Here is a 13,710-nt window from a genome sequence, read left to right on the forward strand (position 1 = left end):
CATCCTTAATTATTTTTTTTTTTTTTAGACACAATGGCATATCAGCATATTTGAACGCATCTTTCCCTCTTGAAGCACAGCACCTTAAAGTAAGCTTTCCAGAAAAGCAAAGTAAAGGCAAACAAATTTTTGACAAACACTCTGGTCATTCTAAGTTAATATTCTATGGTAACTCCTGCCTTTACCACTTGTGAACATCAGTAATAGTCCAACTACAAGCTCACACATGCATAAAATCTATAGCCTATTAATTCTATTCCCGGAATTTTGAACAATAAAAAGCCCTAGGCTATGAAATGTTAGGCACTACCTCTGGTACAACACGAGACTTTCAACTGTTCACCGCCTTAAAAGCATATATAAACTTTTATTCTACTCACTTGGCAACATCATAAAGTTTTTCAAATACACAACCACAAATGGTAATTTCCACAGGACTCGTGGTCCAATCAAGACAGAAAAGATAACAGCAAGGCAGCTGCCCAGAGTTTCACCATAAAGCCCATACACCTTCTGAGGTACATTTTCTAACTCCTGAATACACAATTAATAGATGACAAGTTTTTCCTAATATACACACATACATATCCAAGTACCTCACAAACAGTGATCTGCATAATGAGGTAGCATTAGGGTAGGAGGCAGGATAGAAATGGGAAGAGAGATAAACAGTTCAGTAATTTAATTCATCTAAATGGCTGGACACTCCATTCACAGATAGCCTGATTTTACAAGTATACTGAACACCCACATTCCTTATGATTTAAAACATACTTAGGAACTCCCAGCACTTTTAGATTCCAGGCCCTCAAATATAAAATACTTCTTTCACTTCACAGAAAAAGCTTTTCCCCCCTTGTAAGCTTTTTAAAATGCAAAACCAAAAACAAGTCAAAATAAAAGTTAGCATGAATATTTATTAGGGCCATACAGTGTACAAGATGAAGTAGTAAAATCCAACTAACAACATACAATTTCAAATCAATGGTTGAAAGCAGAAAATATAACCAGAGGCTAACAACATAAATAAATAACATAGCTTTGCTTTCACAATCTACTGAACGAAAAGCACAGCCTGGTGAAGAATATACCTCATGCTATGAAAAACATATCAAGAGGATCAAATACACTCCTCCAATTAACCAAGAGTTCTACCTGGTAAAAGATTTTTGAACCTTTTTCTTCACAACTGCTTCAAATGTAACCAAAAATCTCCAGACCAAACCCAGCAACTGAGGCTAGTCTGATTGCCTTTATAAACCTTCAATCCCTGGAGTGGTATTTTAGGGTTAAATACTTGCTTAAGAATATTATCCAAAGAAATCCTTCTCATTAGTACTTTAATCTGTTATTAAGAAAACAGCAAGATTTTGTAGAGATGGTAGTTCAGATGTCCGTTAGAGAGACCAATTCCTTCCCCTTTTAAATGAAGAGATCTTAGAAATTCTAAGTCAATTTCAGCAAATGCTTAGATTGGAAACCTTCCCCCTTCCTTTCCCTCTTACACTTACGAACTAATTATACAAACACCGAAATATATCTCAAAGGAGGAAATAGTGTGCATTTCAGAATCCTACGGAATGGCAGATGCAAGAACTTTTTAATTGAGTTCAGTATTGTTCAGCAGCTACTGTTTGATCATGTACCTCTGCATGGCAGTTATGCCATTCCATAGGTCAAACACAGTATGAATTCAGACACTCGCAGAGAGTCCACAGGATGCAGAGCTGTTTGCACAGAACATCCTCAGTCAGGCTTCCTGCCACAAGGAAACGTGGTGCTCATGCAGGGAACACCACCCCATTAAACAACAAAAACTTTCAGCTTTCCTTGAACTAAGTTAGAGCTGAGACACTTTCTTTGGTACACAGCAGATGGAAGACAGAAGTGCTGCAGGCTGAATGCTATTTTTCTATGAAAATAATTAATTTATTATATCACTGAATTCCGTGACCAAGACTTGATAAACTTTGATATGTTTTGTCCATGACACCCAGAACAGATACACTACTATACCCATACACTTAAAGTTGACAGTAACAAACACTAATCCATGGAAAATGACTGGATGGTTTCTCTATGACATCGCTGAACTTTACTAGCAGCATACTTTAAAACTGTGTGCACGAATATACTCATGTTTAATCAATTTCCTGCTAGCTTGCCACAATCATTCCAAGAACAAAAAAAAAAAAAGATCAAACCCCACACTCTTAGCAGTACCACCATGCATGTAGAATGCTGGTGCTGCAATATTCTTTTCTTAATGCTACAATAAGATTTGAATATCATGCTGCTGAACTAAGGGTACTACAGAATAGCTTCAGGAATTCACTTTTAAAAACTTCCCATGCATCAGTGCAAAAAGTTGTTCCAAAATGCACTCTATCATGTTTCTGCAAATCTGTAACACTTTCAAGGAGCTTCTAAAGTAAGGTTTGCCTGCTGAAAATTCCCCCAGTATCACTGGGAAAAAAAAAAAAAGCAAAATAAGATCACATTTTCTGCATACAGTTTTAATGCATATATGACATGAACTCCCACAAAGAAAGGAATTACATTTTTTCTTTATACAAATAACTTTATTCCTCAACTGCAATGTTTTGTTTTGTTTTTTACTGTCAGTGAAGCACACCTGTCAAATCTCATAAGTTGGATTCCCTTATCTTAGGCTTCCTTAATGTTGTGTCTCCTTCACAACAGCACAAGTACTTCTTCCAGATCTGTGAACTCATAAACCAATGGCACATGAGGTAACAGAGGAGAATAAAGCCCACTCTGCTGCACCACAACTCAGCAGCACACCTTCCATCCACGGTGGCACATTCCCCAGATGCTGCTGACTTCAGCAGATTCAACACTTCCCAAAGAAGTGAGGTTCGCAGGAAGCATCCATGACATGGCTCAAGGCAGAGGTGCATGCTCCTACAACATGACACAACAGACAAGCCTGTGCACCAGGAGAAAGCAGAGTCCTGAAGACGGCCTGGGCCCAGGACACCTTGCCTACAGGGGAGCAAAACCTGAGCTGTTCCACCAGGCCAGAGTAGAGGACAAGCAACGCTCTGGGAGTGCAGGAAGAGCAAGGAAAGGCTGACTCTGGCTACTCACTAAGGGTCTGAGTGGGTGATTATGTCACCCATGGAACATTCTTACCTTGTTTGTGAAGGGAGTAAGCCAGGCTACTGAAATACAATTTGTTTAAATAGAAAAATGCTTAATTGTCTATACACACTCCATATGTTTGCAAATAGGGAAGTTCAACCAATTAAAGGCAAATCACAAGAGGCACACTTGCATTTCCAGGTCCTCAGGTTTGGAGTAAAATTAGTTTAATGGTGAATTCTTGTCCCTAGGTGCACTGAGTGAAAAGCCCTATTGCTGTCACAAACTACCTGACAAGATTACTCAGGACATACTACAGAGACAAAGAGAACATAAATAAATGAATGCTTTCAGACAGTGGAAGACACTCTCCAGTGTGGAAAAGAAGATAAGAAAACAGGATTAAGAGACCATTTCATTGCTAGAAACATTATTCAGCATTGCTCATTTTTTATTCCACTGCAGAAATGTGTAAGTAGGATTCAGACTGTCAAATTTGCTAGAATGCTGGGGAATACATAACACTCAGACTATGTGCATTTACATATATCATAAAAGACTACAGTATTTTCAAAATTTATCATCAATTTGCCTGCTCATATAGCGCTCAGTGAAATTTTCAGAGAACAGCTGAAACTATTTTCCTAGCAAAAAGACAGGACACAATGTACCAAAAAATGTAATTCACTTGAAGACATTCTTGTCTAAATAAAAAACTATAAATGGTTTAAAAGTTAATTAAATGGGTAGATTGAAAAAGAGGCACAAAAACCTTTGACTGTGGTTTGCCCTGGGCTATACCAATATAGAGACAACACCATTCAGGAGACTTCACTAAATTTAGAAAATTTGCTTTAATTTTCACTTTTATCAGGTGTATTAACTGATGGCACAGATACAAAATTAACTAAGGGAACACAGGGGCAGTAGTTCACTTAGAGCAACAAAAAATTGTCAGCGGTGGAAACGAAGACATTCTGTATTTGTCCCTTTTCTTAAATTCTTCCAACTGATGAGACAGATGCAACAACCCTCAAAGGTTTTTTTGTTTTTGTTTTTTTGACCTAGCACAAGCACTATTATGCTTTGCTTTAAGAGAACACAAAAAGCTGCATGAACATGGGTCATGAAATCTCACAGCAAAATATTATGGCTAATGATTATAAGCCCTAAATACTATTCTGCTCTTTTCAGCTTGGCTGATTGCCCTCCTGTAACTGGGTAACACTATCTTTTATTTATTTTCAAGTCACAGTTTTCTTGTGACGTTTCTAGACACTCATTCCTTGTGTTCTTTTAGAGTAAGGAAATAGGTAGAGAAGTCATTTTGTCCTAAGTATTACAGTGGAATAGAAGAATGGGAAAAGTGACTCTCAGAGTGATATAGAGATACAAAAAATAATCCTATTTTGTTCAAGTTTGAGGCAGTTCCTCTCTTCAGGATTTGATCATCAGTGCAACAATAACTCTGTTCAAATTCAGCCTCGAATAAAACTTACTCAACGTCATTTTTACAGGTTTCAGTATAGGCTTATTCCAATCCAGAAATAACTACAAACCTTCTAAGGCCTACTTTGATTTTCAAGCTTGTCATTGAAATCTGCCCTCAGAAACACACACATCTCAGTTTCACATAATTTAAGTTTCGGTTAGAAGAATTTGAGAAAAATTCTGCCACCAGCGGTTTTCCAGATGTGCAGAGGTATACACATGTGGGAATTATAAAGTGGTATCCTGAAGGATACTGAAAGGTCCCCTTTCATTGCCTTTCAAGCCCTGCATCACACAAAATTCTTCAAGAGAACAGAGCAGCCAGTTTAAGTTGCTCTAAATGCAAGGATACAGCTCCTCAGATAGTGTAACTGTAATGGCTCTGCTAAAGGAAATGTCATTATATTGTTTGGTTGGGTTTAGCTCCATTCTTAGTTCCCTCAAAACTCAATATCTCTCATACAATACAATTCTTCGTTACAATGATCAGAGAAAAAAGATTGTCCTACGTAGCCATGGAGTTGCAATTAATCAGCATGCTCCCATAGCACATTAAAGCAAAATCTTCCTCTGCCAGAGTCAATAGACACCTTTACAGCCTAAGTTCACCAAAAAAGAATAATAGTTAAAATTTTATTTCTAGAAAAATAATCCTGAACATCAAGTATTTCACAGCACAGCATTTCACTACATTGTCGTGATCATTACCACTCAACCGTTCCCAAACACTGTCTTGTGCTGATCTTACATTTATGTTTATGTGACAGGGTTTCAAAATAAGCCAGCTGGAGAAGTCAGCCTCTGTTACTGAAGATCACACTACCGTAGTGCAACAAAGCCCGCACGCAGGAATGCTACAACTCTGCTGCTTATGAATCATCATTCTCAAACACAAACAGGTATTAACGGGAGATGCAGCAGCAGTAAATAGAGTTGGATCAACATGTGGGATTCCTCAAAATACAGAAAATGTTCCAGTGCTCTAATAGATACTGCAAATAATTTGATTGTGCCCCATTATTTAATGGTATAGAAATTTCATAATAAAAAATCGGCAGCCAGCAAGTTCAGAAACATTTGCTTGAATGCCATCTCTTACAAACAGAAAGACTTCTTATTTTTTGGGAGTCGTGCAGAAGGCCCATTTTCTCTTTGCGCCATCCACACTCGCTTTCAAACAAAGAATAATCATACCACAGGGACAATGCCTTAACCTCAAATACATTTTCTCTTGCTATTTTCAGATCATCTCTCAACAGAACGAGTTCCTGCCTTTGTGCTTTGTAGCTTTGAAACCAACCATGAGCCACTTAGGTATGCTAGATCCTTCAAAACCAGACAAACACAGGGAGGAAAATCAAACTCCTCCTAAACCACAAAACACACTATTAATAGTCACAGTCCACCTATTTATTCCCTTCCTTGCCCACTGAGAAGAAACTATGTTGCATAATGTTTCTACTACTATCTTTTGCCTAAAAACTGCTATTTGGGTATGCATATTAGCATTATAGTAAAGGGAAACTCTTAACAATGTTTAAAAGGATGCCAGAATTATTAATCCCCAGTACCTAAACATAAACATACTGAAAACCTCATATGTGTATTTTTACTGCTTTTCTTCCCAATATGCTGTTCAAATATCTACTTATTACTTATTACTAAAAGTAGAATGCCTTGTTACATATTTAATCATTTGTGATTCACAGTTCTTTTGATTTTCTTCCCAAAACAACAGCCAAAAAAAAGCGGAAACAATAGGGGATCTCACATTCACAGCAAGGATCAAGAGGATCTGCAGTAATGAAAACTTTCAGCCTTCTCACATAATTTATGCATTAATAACTGAGTATGACTTCATTGCTTTCCCCAGGCATAAGCTGTCTGAAGATGCATCTGCATAGTTACCTAACAGAACTTTTTTCTATAGATGTTTTCTGTGTATATGAAGCTATACATATTCATTCCTCCTCAACGCATCTCCAGCTTTTATACTACTCAGACTACAGTAAAACTCCAACGTTGAGCTTTTGAGGGTATTTCATTGTCTTTATCCATTTCATGTTTGTGCTCTCCTCTCTCCCAGGTGAAAGCCACAAGTGTCCCACTTGTGCCTACTGCAAGCACACTGTCTGCCAGCTATCACAGCCTCCTCATCTTCTGTAATGAGAAGTAAGGAGAGTCAGAAGCCCTCTGAAGTCAAAAGCACTATCAATTTTCCTCAGGTTTAACTTGCACATATTTAAGTAAAAAGCATCTCTGATTGAAAACCAGTAACAGTGACAAGACAAACAGCTGTCCTTAATTTACTGATCCCTGTCTTGTCACCTGCTATTGTTTCATTTGGGTTCCTGTTTAAAAAAAAAAAGAAAAAAAAGGCCACATCCATGGTTACCTGAGTGTAACACTTGATGAAACGCTGTTCTGTTCCTCCTTCCACTCCTCCCTTCCACATATGTACAGTGGAAAAAAAAACTTCAGTCTGGTCTCATTCCTTCAGTATTAACAAGAACAGGAGGGCCAAAAAGAGTCAGTTTCAAAAACATAAAAACGTAGACAGTTGAAAACAAGCTCAAATTTATACATGAGCAGCAGACTACTTACAAGCAAAACCAGATAAGCTGTACCAAATCAAAGGACAAGAACACCAAACTAGGATGCTTATTTCAAGTGTTGGAGCATAGGACAATCAAGGAAAAAACGCAATGTACTGCACATAAAACTGTCACTATTCCACCACGACACAAGTGCATACAGAGAGCATCCAAAGAAGGGCTACAAAGATGGTGAAGGGTCTGGAGGACAAGACACAAGGAGCAGCTCAGGGCCCCTCCGTGTGCTCAGCCCAGAGCAGAGGAGTTGAGGAGAGGCCTCATAATGGCTGCAGCTCCAGCAGCATGGAGTTACATCAGGGGAGGGTAAAGTGGGATTCGGGGAAAGGTTCTGCACCAGGGGGTGGTGGGCATGGAACAGGCTGCCCAAGGCAGTGGGCATGGCCCTGAGTGCCAGAGTTCAAGGAGAACCTGGACAATGCTCTCAGAAAGACAGTCTGATTTTTGGGTGATCCTGCATGGTGCTAGTCTTCAATCCTGAATTGATGAGGGAAAGAACAATCTTGGGAAGGTGGCAAGCTGGAAACTTCTACACCACTCTCTTTAAACTGGATGTTTTGCTCCTAAGCATAAGACCACCCAACAGACAGTATTTTTAAGTATCCCTAAGACTCAAGTCTGTTCCACAAAGTGTTGTACATACTATTTGGTGACTGATTTACCAGTTTTACTACTGGTTACTAATTAATTCAGGCAGGCACACCACAACGGAGTTTGCTTTCCTCACATACAAAAAGTTCACAGCCACATAAACACCACTGAAAGCAGTAGCACGATCCCACCTAAGCTTCCTCACTTGAAACTGAAGAATGTGGGCAACGCACACAAATCATTTAGAACATTTATTTCTCATCGTTTTCTCAAAACTCAGCTCCACCATGTCTGAAAACATGACAATATCAAAGACACCTGTAGCAATCATCAGAATTATTTTCACTGAGTTACTGAGAAGACTTTTACATGCATCAGTGGTTCAGGTACTCCACCAAGCCTAAAGCTGAATGCTTAACTGCTTTTGCTTCAAACACAATATCTTCATGGTGTGGAAAATATTAAATATACTTGCTCAAAACTAATCAGAAATGAGCTCATGGTTTCATTTCAAAGTATTTTTTGTATAAGAACCACTGCACCAGTAATTTAAACTCTTAATTGAGACAGTGAACTCTCAAAACTCATTTCCCACAAACATTTCAAAATGTTTTTGCTCTCTTCCATAAAAGAAATTAAACATCAGTGAGGTCATGGACCACGTAGAATCACAGAATCAAACAAAGTGATTTCGGGGTAAGCCACCAATTCCTGGCAAATCTCAATCAGTAAGAGATTTGATCAGGAAGGACTTGTAGCTTGCCATGGATGCTACTGTTTGAACAATACCCTAAAAGATTATTCCAACCATAAGCAAAACAACCCCTGCCTGAAGAAATTCAAATAAAAAGGAATTTCAGATGCATGTTTTTTCTTAGATGCAAGGCCAACATCCAGGCATTTGCAGAATATGCAGTTAAGTTGACCTAAATGGCATCCACTCAGGTTCTTCACTTAGCTGAAACTAGACAAACGTTTGCTAAAGAAAGTACAAGATCTATGAGCATGCGAGCATCACCACTGCATTCTCAGCTTGTCCCAGCCTCATCTTCCAGCACACTTGTTATGGCTGCACCAGCCAGATGACACCTGTGTTTGCACAGGTTACTCATACTTCTCCACCTTTCTCTGCTGCTATACGCATTCCACAGAAGGATGCACACCTCTGAGCAGAAAGAGAAAATACCAAGAAGGGATATCCTTCTCACTTGTTAGTTTTCAACTGTACCTGATAAGTCATTGTTTTCCAGCACGCTAATCTTTTTTCAACCTAACCACATCCTACTTTTTCACTTTTTTCTGGTGGATTTCTGGTTTTGGAGGGTTTCAAAACCAGTGTTAAAACAGCAGCTTTACTGTATCCTTAGCTATGGTTTCATTCTTTTTTTCCCAAGATGAGATTTCCAACTTCTGAGTATAAGTCTCATTCTCCTCTGTCTCTGTTAACAGACTCCACAATGGTACTATTTCTGCACTATTGTCTACAGTGAGTAGAAGGTAACTCCTACACCAAATATTTATTTAATTGAGAGCACACATGAGTTATGCTTCTCTTATCCTTCTGAAGCCATATACGTGAGTATGTGTCCGTGTGTAAACATCTGCTACCCATGGCATCATTTCCATATTTATTACCTTAAGTAGGCTTAATATTCTGAGAACAGGAAATCGTTTCCTCCATTTTTCTCTCCACTCTGTCCATCAGGCCCTACCTACCTCCTGCAAAGATTCAGGAAAATGAACCAGAGTTCAGAAGTGATATATGAAGTATGCCCTTCTTAAATCTGATTTACGTCTTCTCCGGTTCTGAAATACCCCTTGAAATGAGGAAACAAGTTCAGATTAAACTTGTTTTCAACTGCTCAAAAAGCTATCAACTCTGCCGTGTTGTAACTGCAAATGAAAAACATCACTGACAAATGGCTTGCTTTCAAACAGTGCTTTCTCCCAGAAGTCTGTCAAATAACAGAATCCTTGGAAACAACGTTCCCATGGTCATGGACATTTGCTTCGCTGGTATTCAGATAACATTCTAGAAGCACAGCAACATGCTGAACAAAAAAAAAAAAAGATTCCCTCAAGCTCCAATTTGCTGTTCAAGCCCTGGAAATACATTGGTGCTATGCACAAAGGCTGAACTGAAAGTAATGTCTCCTATTTCATTATGTTGGCCTGCAATGTCAGAGGTGAACATTGGTGGTATGGCAGTAAAGGCTGAACCTTCCTGCTATGCTGAAAAATAGGTTTTTGTAGCTGAAAATATCCACTATCAAATAGTGTTGAATTCTTTGTAGCTGGTGCGGTTTCCATGGAAATAAGTAGAAGGCATTATTTTTGGAGCAACCTACATACAATTCCTATATTATTTCCATCTCCACATTATATTTAAAAAAAAAAGAAGAGAGAGAGACATTCATACCTTGGATTGCTTTCCTCTCAACTGCTGATGCACTGCTACTTCTACTGTTTGTGGGGCTGTACAGATGAACGGTATCCGTTCCAGTGGAGAGACACTAACAAGGTGAGCATTATTCAGTTCACAATTTAACCCAGTGCATAATGCAATCACACCGAAAAGCACAGTCTTCCTTACAATAAATAGATGCAGTGAAGAGTAATCTCTCACATACAGACACAAAAAAGGAACAACCCTATAATTTATCTGGAAGTAAGACTCGGAGCAACTGAAACTAGAACAACAAGAGATACCCTTGAAAATTTAAATATTTCAGGTATGCATTTAAGTGAAAAGGCAAAGGCAGTTTCTTTAATAAAGAAAATGCTTATTTAAGAAGATGCCTGTTAACACACTTCTGTGGAATATAGTAAAAATGACAGTGGAATCTTGTTTCATCTCTGAGATCTGTTTACCTTTCTAAGTGATACAAAAAGCCTTCCCAGGGAAGAGTTACAGTGAAAATAAAAAGGTGCAGATTAGAGTAAATGAAGAAACTCCAGCACAGGCTGATTCAGCAAGCAAAATCAGCTCCTGCACAATTAGTTCTGCTCTGAACCACCACTCAGTGCATGGGGAGAACAAAAAAAAAAACAACACAGCAACCCCACTCAGAACTGAGCCACTTGGTCACATCCAGGACAACCTAAAATAAAGGCTTAAACAGCTTTTTCTGACTGCAAAGTCCAAAGGCTGTTCTGAACAGAAGACTTCATTGGTATACATTTTACATATATGCACACATTCATTGGCATACATTGTATGTATTTGTATATATCTGCTTGTGGTTCTTCTACATAAATGGATGGAAAAAATGCTCTAAAGATCCAAAGAGAAATACGTGTGTACCAGCTATCATGAATACACCTTTTACTACCTGCCTTGGACACACACTGTTCTTTAAGGTTTACTTTTCCAGACATTCTTATTTATTCTGCTTCTTTATGCTTCTTGTGTTTGCAAGCTCTGGGACAACACACAGGGATGTAAATCCCCACTATCAAGAAAGTTTGATAAGAAGGCAGCGTAAGTGCAGACAAGGAAGTAGCAATAAAGAACTGAGAAAACAGTGTGCACAATCCTACACCACAGATGACTTCAGCTTTCACTCAATTAGCTGAATGTCTTACTAATAGAGTTAATCATCAGATTTGAAATGCACATTTCCCTTGATAGGGAAGTTTGGAGCAAATAGCACTATGTACGTAATAACAACATGTTTTGTAGATACTCAAACAAGTAGATGACTGCAACTTCACACTGCAAAGGGTTTAATAAGATCCTTCATACCCACTATCTTTCCACTATAGAAACACAACATCAACACAAAAAGGGCTTTTCACATAGAATTTTAATTGAATTATGATTCCTCCATCCTGAAAGACCTTCAACTACTATGATGCCTGAAGAAGTCAGAACACATTGATAAGTATCTCTTCAGAGCAGAGGTAGTTCTGAAGGCAACTTAGGAATATTAACATGTTGGACTCCAGAAAATGTTTCAGTACACTGATGTTGCCTGGAAAGCATAGCTGTACCTCCAACCCTTACAAAGCCTATGCCTCAAAATTTACTCACATCTCTGAGCAGCTGTCATTTTGCAACTCTCACTCTCCAGAAATCCACTAGAATCACTTAGACATGAACCCTTGGATCTAGTTGCATTTGGGAGATAACTTAGTTCAGAAATGCAAAGAAAAGCATAGAGCCAAAAGCTAAATTAGCCATTAGTGTTATTTGAGCCCTTTTACATGAAGAAAGTTGGAGGAAGAAGGGGAAGGAAAGACAGTATGAGCATGTTCTTTGAGACAACACAGCTTTCCTGATCACATGCTTGATGAATAAGGGTTCATTATGATCACCTGTCCCAGTCTCCCCACCTGTGCGTAGCCCATAAGATTTCCCCATATTACCTACTGTCAAAAATAAATCTTTAAATGCTTTTCTAAAAAGTTTTGTTTTTAGGGGGCGGGAGAGGGGAAGCAGTCTAATAAATGTTGCTATTTGAAAAAACTGCCTTTCCACTCTCAAAATGTCAAACTTAAAGTTTCCAACCCTGGATGTTGTTAAACCTTTCCTAGCCTCACTTAAAAGCCCATTATTTCTTATCTTTACATTCCTAAACACTGATCCAACCACTTACTTTATCCTTTTTGATCTACTCAAGGCCACAAGCTCCGAGAGGCTGTAAAGCAAGGGCTTTTTACATGTTTCATATACTGGAGTGGGCTGCATCTTGCACACAAACCTCTCACCTGAAGCACATATAACAAAGCAATAACACCTATAGACTTCACAGGTAATTCTCGCACTCCCTGCTCTTCTATCATCTCATACTCAGGAGGAGCTCACCCCTGGCTGACAGCTCACCAAGCTCTCAAAGCCTTCCTAAAGTCACAGCTCTGGGGAACAGAACCTTCTAACTCACTCTTCCTTATGGCATGACTTCTACTTATAGAATCACTGAATTGTTCATGTTGGAAAGACTACTAAGATCATCTAGTCCAGCTGTCAGCCCATCACCACCATGCCCACTAAACCTGATGTTGAAAAACACTAAACTATGTTGAAATACGAATTTGGGCAGAGGCACTCAATAACTATCAAGTAACTCGGATGACTATATGCAAATTATAGATAATTTCAGTTAATAGTAAAATAGGTTGCTTTTCATAGAATCATTTAAGCTGGAAAAGACCTTGAAGATCATTAAGCCCAACATCAGCACGACCTACTGAGTCCCACTGTTAATCCATGCCTCTTAGTGCCACCAGGCAAAGCAAGAAGCTAGAAAAAAACTTCGGGCAGCACACGACAGAGAGCTGCTCTCCACATGAGCTCCACGGAGCCACTCACCCACGGAGAGGACAATTAACTGCCCCATTCTTATCGTCACTTCTGCCGAACGAGAGCCGCCTGCAGCATCGCTGTCAGGCGAAGTCTACTACCTTCAGTTTTCATAGTAACGTGGGCTAAAAAGCGTTAAGAGAGAGAGAGAAACAAAGCAAAGCTCCGGTCAGGTTCCCGACGGCAGCAGCGCTCGGTCTGTCCGTGCATTGAAGCGGGTCGAGCGCTGCCCACGCTCCCGGGCATGGAAGGGCGCCCACGACCGGAGCAGTGCAGTCTAACCCGGCACCGCGCAGCTCTCCGCCGGGACCCCTGCCGCAGGTTTTCTCTTCCTCTGCTCTCTCCAGGAAAGCAAAATAAAAATAAGAACAATCGTTTCTAAAAGGTTGCCGATAAAGAGAAAAGGACTCACCAGGTACCTCGCTAGGGAAGAAGCGCGTGTATTTATCAGCATCCCCGCTGCAGTCGAGACGGCGAAAGACTGCTGATGTCAACTCCGCAGCTCTACGAGGCGGGGAAGCAAAGTACTACTCCAGCCCCGTCGGGATGCAGCCCCCGGCACACGCACACATGCGGGGCACAGCCGGGCTCTGGCAGGTGCAGCCCTGC

General features: G+C 39.6%; 1 protein-coding gene across 2 annotated transcripts in view; it reads right to left on the reverse strand.

Annotated features, from left to right (window-relative positions):
- SYTL5 (synaptotagmin like 5) overlaps positions 1-13,703 on the reverse strand; it is a 79,232-nt gene extending 65,529 nt beyond the window's left edge. For both annotated transcript variants that reach the window (XM_010725066.3, XM_003202999.4), the window contains exon 1: positions 13,514-13,703. The gene's annotated coding sequence lies outside the window, so the exon portion shown is untranslated. The remainder of the gene's footprint in view (positions 1-13,513) is intronic.
- Between the last annotated feature and the right edge of the window lie 7 nt (positions 13,704-13,710).

The sequence above is a fragment of the Meleagris gallopavo genome, chromosome 1 (assembly GCF_000146605.3).
Source record: "Meleagris gallopavo isolate NT-WF06-2002-E0010 breed Aviagen turkey brand Nicholas breeding stock chromosome 1, Turkey_5.1, whole genome shotgun sequence".
In the NCBI taxonomy this organism is placed as follows: domain Eukaryota; kingdom Metazoa; phylum Chordata; class Aves; order Galliformes; family Phasianidae; genus Meleagris; species Meleagris gallopavo.